Below are 10469 nucleotides of genomic sequence, written 5' to 3' on the forward strand. Positions count from 1 at the left end.
TGCCATTGACCGCATGACTCTAGGTGGTGTAGTTTTTTTTTATTATAATTCAATGACACTTTTTCTTCGGACACCCTGTATGTGGGCAGGAAGAGGAGACTGCGGAGCATGTCATACTGGCATGCAAAGATATTCAGCCGACGCAGGGCGATGTGGCCTCCTCAAGAACATTCGCGATCCTCAGGACGTCCTCAAAGTGTCATCGCGTCCTCGTCCGTAATGGAATGTCCGGAGGAGATCCTGAGGGTGTCATCATGGGGTCTTCCAGTGATAGTCATTTGCGTACGTCCCGCGTACGTCAGCCGGAGGATATATATAGGAGAAGTAAATTAGTTTAATACTGCGTTGTGCATTTCAATGCCTCCAACCATTAATTAGTGTTCCGGTTTGTTTGTCATAACCAGATTCAACCGAACCAGCAGTGATCATGTATAAACTACAAAAAATACTGCAAAGAGAAGATACAAAAAATACAGGGGTACAAATACAAATTGAATGGTTTCAATGGATACTCCATGCACTGGGTTCAATGTGACGGGATCATACACAGAGCATTTCCGTGGAAGATGCAGAAAAGTGATGGCATATTACAGCGTGCGCTTGATTTTCGATTGGTGTTTTAAATCATCTAAGTAGGAAACACGGACGTTACCTTGGTTGTAACCTAATACTCCAAGGAATTCGTCACTGCAGTGTTGCTTATACATGAAATTGAATTAAACTTAGGTACCTCACCCTTCGTTTTGACTGAGATGCTAGGAGGACTCTCGCACTTGCGGGAGTTCGCAAGACAATGACAAAGCAATATATAGTATATATATATATATATATATACCGGGTGTTTCAGTTAAATCCCCGGGCTAAATAATTCGCGAACGGGTGAACCAATCCACGAGCTTTCTTTTTTACAAGTATCTGTCCGATACCACCTACAAGCTGCACACCGTGTGAATTAGTGGGAGGCGCTCATTATTAAAATAAAAATGCAAATGAGTTAAGTAAAAAAGCGTAACTTCTAAAGCAGGGCGCTGTCGGCATTAAAATGGGTACTACCCCTTTTGGGACCTTCAGTGGACACCTTTTAGAGAAAAATCTGCCACCGAAGCGGGTCATTTGTTGCAGTAATTAATTGGTTTCGGTTTACGTATTTTTGTCAGGGCTTGTCGCTGCGAAGGACCCAAAAGGACGCTCTTTCACTCCATTATCCATCAATGAATTACGTCCTTACACCAATGAATTACACCAATAAATTACACCAATGAAATACGCCCTTTTGCGCTTCACCGCGACCAGCCGCGAAAAAAATACGTAAACCGAAACCAATTAATTACTGCAACAAATGACCCGCTTCGGTGGCAGATTTTTCTCTAAAAGGTGTCCACTGAAGGTCCCAAAAGGGGTAGTACCCATTTTAATGCCGACAGCGCCCTGCTTTAGAAGTTACGCTTTTTTACTTAACTCATTTGCATTTTTATTTTAATAATGAGCGCCTCTCACTAATTCACACGGTGTGCAACTTGTAGGTGGTATCGGACAGATACTTGTAAAAAAGAAAGCTCGTGGATTGGTGCACCCGTTCGCGAATTATTTAGCCCGGGGATTTAACTGAAACACCCTGTATATATATATAGTATAGTATAGTATATATGGCGCTTTATGAAGCGTGATGTGGGAAAGTTTACTCAGGGGGATGAACGTGTAGTATATTTCTATTGTCGGAAAAAATCACGTGACCTCTAGCGTTGGGCCAATCCTTGGACGACGGTTGAGTAGCTTTCTTGCTTTGCTGTTTTCTGTCTCCCCGGGTGACCTGTGACGCTGGGGGTGCTTTCCCCGTTCCCTATCTCATCTGTTCTCTACCCCCTTCCCCGCTTTGGCGGTTCTGGGTGGTTGTTCGTGTGTGTTTCATGTTTTCTTTCCCCTGTCTCTGGGTTCCCTTCGATCGTATTATCATGTACCAGCTCGCCTGCGCCCTTGCACTTCTTCCGTTGGATGTGGATTTTCGTTCGCGTCGAGTGAAATAAATACCAAAATGCGGCAGGCGTTGCCTGTTTCTGTTACACAAACTGCTTTATTTTTCGAGATAGATATTTCCAAATCACAAACTGCAATCTGCTGCAGCTGTGCAAAACACGAACATGATATTTATTTATTATTTTATTTTATTTTATTTTATTTTGAGGGTACCCATATGAACATTGTTTCTGAAGTTCGAATGATATGCCGCAGCAACTTTGCATTCACTGATAGCTGATGTTTCACTTGGAAGATTTCGCATAGTAGAACAACAGTATATTGGCCGCACAGGCACACACATTCAGAGATCCGGCCTGACGGAGAACATGTCCATATCCCTTTGTTGCTTGTGTAGGCGCCTGGTTAACCCGCCACAAAGGAACTTGTGCAGCTGCTATGCCGAAAGATGATCCTCCAACCACTTTGAGTGGCTTATCCATTCTACTGTATCCATGCAGATGCTATTCTGAAGGTGATATGGGTTGAGTGCTTATACCTGAACAAGAAAGATAGAGATAAGAAACGTGAAAACCAAAAATTCTACCTGTCAAACTGGCTGCGTATATGCCACAGGTGTGGCGCTATGCTATGCTAAGCGGCAGAATGGAATAGGAACTGACTTACCTGTCATCGAGTGGGTAGCGGAAAAACACAGTATTCGTCCTTCTTGAATCGTTGTCGCACCAAGCAATGCGAAGCAGACCTGCCTTCCACTTATCTATCACTGAATTGACTTGCAGAAGTATCCATGAGGCACCGAGCTTTTCAGAGTCGGTATGGACAACATGTTAGGACACTAAAAACCATCCAAAGCGGTACAGGCATAGATGCTTTGCTTGCGTCCCTGCTGCACCCATCATATTTCGAAACTTTGCTGCGAATTGCGGTGGTGGTGGTGGTGATGGTGAAAGGGCTTGCCGTTGTCGGCCTCACGTATGTGGGTAACGTCACGACTGACGCCCTGGGGGAATGTGCGTCCTGGGCCGACTTCTACTAGGGAACTGTGCCGACATATGTCTGAGAGCGTCTGAGGAATTGCGCCGGTGCGAATTGCACCGGCACCACCGACACGGTGTCGCCGGCTTGAGCGCGCCAAGGAAAGTTCATAATTTCAAACCAGCCAATGAGCGCTCGCATACCGGGGGAGCGGCCTCAGGAGCCAATGGGCTCGTGACGGTTGAGAACTCGCGCTTCAACGTGAAAATTCTGACGTTTCATGACGTTTGATGACGCGAAAAGCTCGCAGCGCCTCACTTTAGTCCGCAAGTGAACTCGCGAGTTTCATCCCCTTGGGGGTTGGGGGGATATGTTTATTAAGAAAAAGAAAGGAAAGGGTCAGCCAGACGAAGGTCGGCTTGCTATTCCAAACAAAAAAGGCAAAATAAGGGGAAGGGGAAGGAAAGAAAATGGGAAGAAAGAAGGAGAAAAGGGGAAGAAAAGAAAAATAAGAGAAGAAAAGGGAAGAAAAGGAAAAGAAGACAAGAAAGGAAAAGGAAAGGAGAAGGAGAAATGAAAAGAAAAGGAAAAGAAGAAAAGAAAAGAGAAAAGAAAAGGAAAAGAAAAAAAGAGTTACGAACAAAGGAGATAAGGTAAGGAAAGGAAGAACACAAAACTGAAACTGAAAAGTCACACACACAGTCACACAATCACAAGGCGTTGGCAAGGTTCGAAGGAGGAGCGCTGTGGTGACTGCCCACTGCGCCGAGAGAGAAACACAGGGCTCACAGGGAGCCCAGGAGACCAGTGTTACGCAGAAAGCGGGGCACCGCTTTTGTGACTCTCCACTGGTTAGCTCACTGCACAGGGCCAAGGAGTGTTGCGAGAGAAACGTCTGTCCGTCCGTCCGTGCACCCAAGCTCTGAGAGATGTTGCCAGAGCACGGCCCGATGATGCTGGTGACGCTGACAGTGGAGGAGCTGATGAGAAATATCGTCTTCTACACCGCAGCAGGGGCAATTGGGAGATGAGACGCGGCCCATTTTGAACAGGAGTGAACGGGTGAGGGCAACGTTCAGCCGGAGACGATGTAGAAGGGTCTCCTCCTCGCGGGTACAGCGGCAGCCGATGACAAACTCCAGTGAGGGGTCGATGGACTGCAGGAACGCATTAGGTCGGATAGCGTCTACAAGAAACTGGCGGGTGCCGTCGCCGCAGAGACGCCGTATAAGCAGGCGGCACGCAGACACCGGGAGCGGTAGTAGGGGCACCGGCGTGGCCGCATCAAGCGCGGCGCGTCTCGCAGCCGCGTCAGCACATGTGTTTCCGTGTAGCCCTGTATGCCCGGGTACCCACTGAAGGCAGATACGGTGGCCGACCGAGGAGAGGGCGTACTCCTGAAGTACCATGGTACGCAGATCGCTCACGACACTCGGGTGGTATGTGGACAGGAGCGCCAAAGACGCCTTGCTGTCTGTGAGGACGACCCACGCATCAGGCACAGATTCAGCGATATACCGCAGAGCGGCCAGCAGTCCGAGCAGCTCCGCATCCGTGGAGGACACTGTGTAGGGAAGTCGGAGGCGAGGTCACGGTTTTCCTGCGAGACGTAGTAGGCCGCTGCAGATGACTCATTCGCTACCGATCCATCAGTATAGATGGCGCGGCTCAGAGGATAGGCCGAATTGAGATGCCCGAGCGTGAGCTGGCGGGCTACTGTCACAGGCACATCGTTCTTCCTCTGGAGGCCGGGAATAGTGGCACAGGTCCCGGGTCTTGCAAGCGTCCACATCGCAGGGGTGTGCAAGAAGAAGGGGCGTGGAGAGAGAACTGTGCAGGGACGGACCCTTTGAGGCGACCGAGAGCACGACCGAAGTCAGAGGATGGGCAGTCTTCGTCGACGTGGCGAAGGTAGTGGAGAGGGTGCCGAGTAGGGTACCGTGCGAGAACACTGAGGGTTGCCCCAGCCCGCAGGACATCGATCGACGGTTCACGTGCCTCGGCTAGGACAGAGTATGTCTCGGTGGTCGAAGGGACTCCCAAGCAGACGCGGAGGCTCCTGGCTTGGCTAAAGAGGAGATCTCGATTTCTGCTTCGGCTGATACCATGCAGGATGGGAAGGCTATACCGAAGGGAACCCAGCACGAGGGATTGGTGGACACGGCGGAGGTTAGAGAAGGATGGGCCCCATCGCAAACCAGCGAGGCAACGAAGAACCGCCACGTAGCTGTTGATCTTGGTTGTGAGAGCCTTAATGTGGCGAGACCAGGAAAGGGCACGGTCGAGTACCACGCCCAGGTACTTGCAGTACGGGACAAATGGCAGTGGTGAACCTTCAATGACGAGCGGGAACCTCGTGAATGATCGACGAGTGAACACCATGGCCACAGTCTTGCTGGGTGAAACGGAGACACCGCGGTCGGCGAGAAACGTGACGATAATATCTAAGCCTCCCTGCAGTCGATGCTGAATGGTGTCGCGGCGAGCGGCAGATGTCGTCGGCATATAGCGTGAGGCGCGTGTGGTGGGGCAGCAGGGCAGGAAGAGAGGCCATGATGACATTGAAGAGCAGGGGGCTGAGCACACTTCCTTGAGGAACGCCTCGGCTAACAGGGTTGGGGTCAGTGTCCGAACGAACAAAAAGCGGTCGCTCAGGAAGTCCTGGATCCAAAGAAGGGGAGCGCCTCCGATACCACTTTCTTGCAGTGTCGCGATGATGGCACTATGAAAAACGCTATCGTACGCTTTCTTTACGTCCAGGAAGACGGCACCAGTCATGCGATCTTCAGCTCTTGCCTGCTGCGTCTCAGTCACTAGGTCGATAACATTATCTATCGCCGACCGACCCTGCCGAAAGCCTTGCATTACTTCGGGGAAGAATCGCACGGTCTCGAGGTACCAACTCAGGCGGCGGAACACCATGCGTTCCAACGTCTTGCAACGCAGCTAGTAAGGGCAATCGGACGGAAGGAATCCCCTTGGTTTACTCTTGTCCCATCCAACAGTTGGCAATACAAGGAAATGCCACTGCCGCATATTTCTTTCAAAATGGGCTGCCTTAGACGTAGTGGCACAGGGCATTTTCTATTTTTGCTTTTGATACCGCGGCACCTATTCTTAGTCATCGAAAACAATGGAAGAGGAGAAATGGAAAATGACAAGCTGGTGGCCGAGGTTGAAGAACTAAAAAGAACAGAGAGTTCGTTTCTACTGTAAACGTCTGCTTACTTTTAAAAGAGAAATGAAAGAAGATTCACTATAGCTACATGCAGAAGAACATGATCCTGTAGTGCTCCTGAGAGAATCCCATTTTTGTCCCCAGATGTTGTCCCTAGGATCATCTCTGGAGTCTCATTCTAACACATTTCTAACAAATTCTAACAAACAAACAAAAGGATCCTGTGGGGATATTCCCAGGATGTCTATTCTGTCCCATAGTGACATCCTCAGGATGAGTGAGGGATGTCAACGTGTTCTTGGGTCTTATGGGAAGCACTGTTTCCGAAACGGTAGGGGCGAAGTTAACCTCAAATCAGTACAAAGGACAGACTAAATGATTGGTAGGAATAATGTAGTTGTCTTCAATAATGGGTTGCTAGTCCCTGGCTGGCGCCTGGCGCCCCAACGCATCGCGAAAACAACGCCTGGAGAAACATGTCAATGGACACCTTGCGTATAGCATTGTAATGGGCTGCAATACGAATTGAGCCTATTGATGACGTATTCAAAGGACTAGTATTTTGGTGTTCCGTGCGACAATGGAAATGTGGGACATTCTCGATTTGGCTTCTTTAGAAAAAAAAAGTCCCCAATACAGCTGCGTTGTGCTTTAACTATTTTTCATTGTGCGTCGGTAACTGTCATCTGTAGGACTGCTATATTTCCTTCAGTATAAGTCACATTCTGCGACATTTTTTTCCTGATATGGGGGGCCTTTCCCTGCGTGACTTGAATTTGAATGGTACAAAAAAGCTACTCCCGTAATCAACACCCCTTCCCGCAAGACAAAAAAAATAAATAAAATAAAAATGAAACGTTTCTCGTAAAAAAAAACAAAAAAAAAACAGAAAACACAGTTAAGTGTGGTATGAGTTGTCTTGGTATGAGTTGCCAGGTATGAGTTGTCCTGGTATGAGTTGTCCTGGTATGAGTTGTGTGTGGTATGAGTTGTCCCGGTATGAGTTGTCTCGGTATGAGCTGGGGTAGAGCCGCTCACATGCGTGTGCCTGACTTACGTCATCATGATGTTACTGTTGCTGGGGCTTCCTTATCTACAGAGTGGACATAAAACAGAGTGGGCTAACTCTGTGGAAATACGGCGACAACGTATCGATTGCATTAATCAACGCTGGATTCAACCGACTCATAATAAGACATCACTATGTATATGATGCATTCTCAATTCATCAATCAAGACGACAAACGAAAACTTCAGGGTACGGAATAGAACAATTGTAATTTATCAAAATAAACAAGTGTATAACTCAAATAATAAATGCAATTTCCTTGTCATCACTATAATGAATTATATGTATCGCAACGAAAACAGATTGATTGCGATTGCATTTAAAATGGTTGGATTGAGAACAATGGTTGCTAAGGAAACGAATATTCCACACTATGTGCAATAATTCTCATACGGAATCAGAGCTGACAATCAAATAGGTTTTACCCGACTACACTCTGTACAACTTCAACATCCGAAGGATACAATCGACGGAGAAGGATCGGTCATTGAAGTCTAGAGGCATGATACATCAATCTTTGTTTACAAAGAGGATCACTAATCTTTTGCGAAAACTTATCATATTTCGTGAATTAAATTGCACAGTGTGTGTACTTCTCAACCAGCTGGGCTAGCTTCTTTTGTTCTCTTATTCTTGAGCATAATGACAAATGTATAATTGAAAGAATGTCTATAACATCTTTTGACAGTATATGTTGAAAGGAATCTATTATCAAATGCTGTGATGCCAATGGGAGGGTTTTACAAGCATCAAGGTCACATTTTATTTATTTATTTATTTCCACACTGAGTGCCCACAATGAGCTGTTAGGCCTGTGATAGCGGTGAACCATAGATAAAGAAGATGACACAAATACAAATTTAAAAATGCAAACAAACAATCTAATTCATGCGAACAAATTAAACGCTACACGAATGCAACATGCGCTTGACAGTGATGCCTGAATTGGCATTAAAAATGTCTAGGTGATTGTTACTCATGACGTAAACATTAAAAGTCATCTGCATCCGTGATATTGGGCAGCATTTGTCTGGAACAGTGGGATGAAAAGGACAAACGGTGCGCATTTGCCTCGGCGGAGCATGCAAATTTACAAAACTAAGCAGCAAGGAAGAGCCAACTGACATTACGTCGCGGCATAGCCTCCTGTGCTCAAGGGAGTGAATGCAAAGTCTGGATAACATAATACCATACGTATAATAAAACCTATGATAGTAAAATCTATCGTACACCAATCTAACAAACTTTCTTTGAACGCGTTCTATGCCCGCTGATACCGTTGATTCCAGACAACAGATGCGAATTCTAATTTGCTTCGGACTAGGGAGAAATAAAGTTTCCCTATACAAAGAATATTTGAGATTTCTCTAGACATACGATACACCATTCCAAGTGAGCGCAAGGCAGCGCTACAGATCACCTGGACATGATAACGAAAAGTCAACTGAACATCAAAATGCACGCCCAAATCCCGTACAATTACAACCCTTGTGATAATTTCACCAGAAGGACATAATCACGCTCTATACACTGACGCCTCCTTGAAAGATAATCATTTGAGTTTTTTTTTTTTTTTTTGGGGGGGGGGGGGGTATAGCTCCAGACCATTTACAGCGCACCAGTTTACCACTGAGCAAGCATCATTTTGTAAACGCGCACAGTCATTAACATGTTCAATAGGACTGAATATTTTGGTATCATCTGCAAACAACAGTATATTGGAGTGTTTAACTGCGGCAACTAGATCATTGACGCAGTGGCGTCACTAAGGTATGCGTCACCCGGTGCGGGATCTCCGTCACCCCCACCCCCCGCAATAATGTGTCCCTTTCCATACGAGGCGGTACACGATAAATAACAGTATCATATCGTACGCAGAAAAAAAATAATATGCTCGCCGAGGGCTTCTTATGTTGTTTTTGGCGTCACCTCGCTACCGAAAAAAAGAGGGGGAGGCGGTACTGGTGCAGCACGTCAACCCCTTCTGTCGCATCACCCGGTGCGGACCGCACCCCCCGCACCACCCTAGTGACGCCACTGCATTGACGAATAGAATGAACAGACGTGGTCCTAGCACGATTCCTTGTGGTGCTCCAGAGGACGCTGCAAAAGGTCTTGACAAGGCGTCAGAAACTCTGACCATGTTTTGACGTTGTAATAAATAGCTTTCAAGGAGCTTGCAATAGGTAGGGCAAAAACCGTAGAGCCTTAGTTTTAGCAGGAGTAAGGCACCTTGTCAAATGCCTTACGAATGTCAAAATATATAGCATACACATTGCCCACGGTTATAAACGACTGTGGTAACAACTTGCAAGAAAGTACAGAGGTTTGTTTCAATTGACCTTCCTTTCATGAAACCATGTTGTGATGAGCTTATTTTCTTTTGGACATAGGGATAGAACCGCTCATGAATTACTGATTCAAAGACAGCAGTGACACGGGGCGAAAATTATTAGTTACATGCGAGTCACCACATTCACCTCCAGTCCCCGTGGCGGGCGATGCCGATCCGCGTTGTTTGTTCGGTCCGACATTCCAGCCATCAAGAAGGATATTATTACGGGCGGACAGGGCGAATACGTATGTTGCATCGTGCGCATGGCCGAACTTGTCCTTACTGTGGTCTCACTTTACCTTCCTCCGGCGGTCGCTTACGATACTGGGGACCTGGCCGCAGTACTGGACAACGTCCCGCCTCCATATCTTCTTTGTGGTGACTTCAACGCCCACAATGTCATCTGCGGCAGCGCGCGCTCCGACACGCGAGGGGAGCGACTGGCAGCCCTGTTCGAGGAGCGAAACCTCTTCATCCTCAATGATGGCTCCCCTACGTTCCTGAAGACAACGTACCATTCCTCCTGCTTGGACCTCTCTGTTGTGTCAGCTCCTATTGCACATCGCTTCAGATGGCAGGTGGGCGCTGATACCCTAGGAAGTGATCATCTTCCTGTCCTGATCAGCATGCAAGGTTCGCGAGTACAAGCCCGCTCCCACACCGCTAAAAGAACGGATTGGCAGTCCTACAGATGCTTGCTCGAATCTTCACTTTTAGACTGGAGGCCCCAAAATGCCCATGACTTCTGCGACGTGGTTGCTAACGCGGCGCGCGCTGCGACCCAGGTGCACCGCATACCTGCCAAGTTCACGTCCGTCGACGCGGAGTATGAGAGGCTGCGCGCTATCCGCCGCCGCGCCGAGCGACGCGCCCGCTGCACACATCTCCCAGTCGACAAAAGTGAAGCGAGGCGGCTACAGAAGGTGATTCATAGG

This window comes from Ornithodoros turicata, chromosome 2, assembly GCF_037126465.1.
Source record: "Ornithodoros turicata isolate Travis chromosome 2, ASM3712646v1, whole genome shotgun sequence".
Lineage (NCBI taxonomy): Eukaryota > Metazoa > Arthropoda > Arachnida > Ixodida > Argasidae > Ornithodoros > Ornithodoros turicata.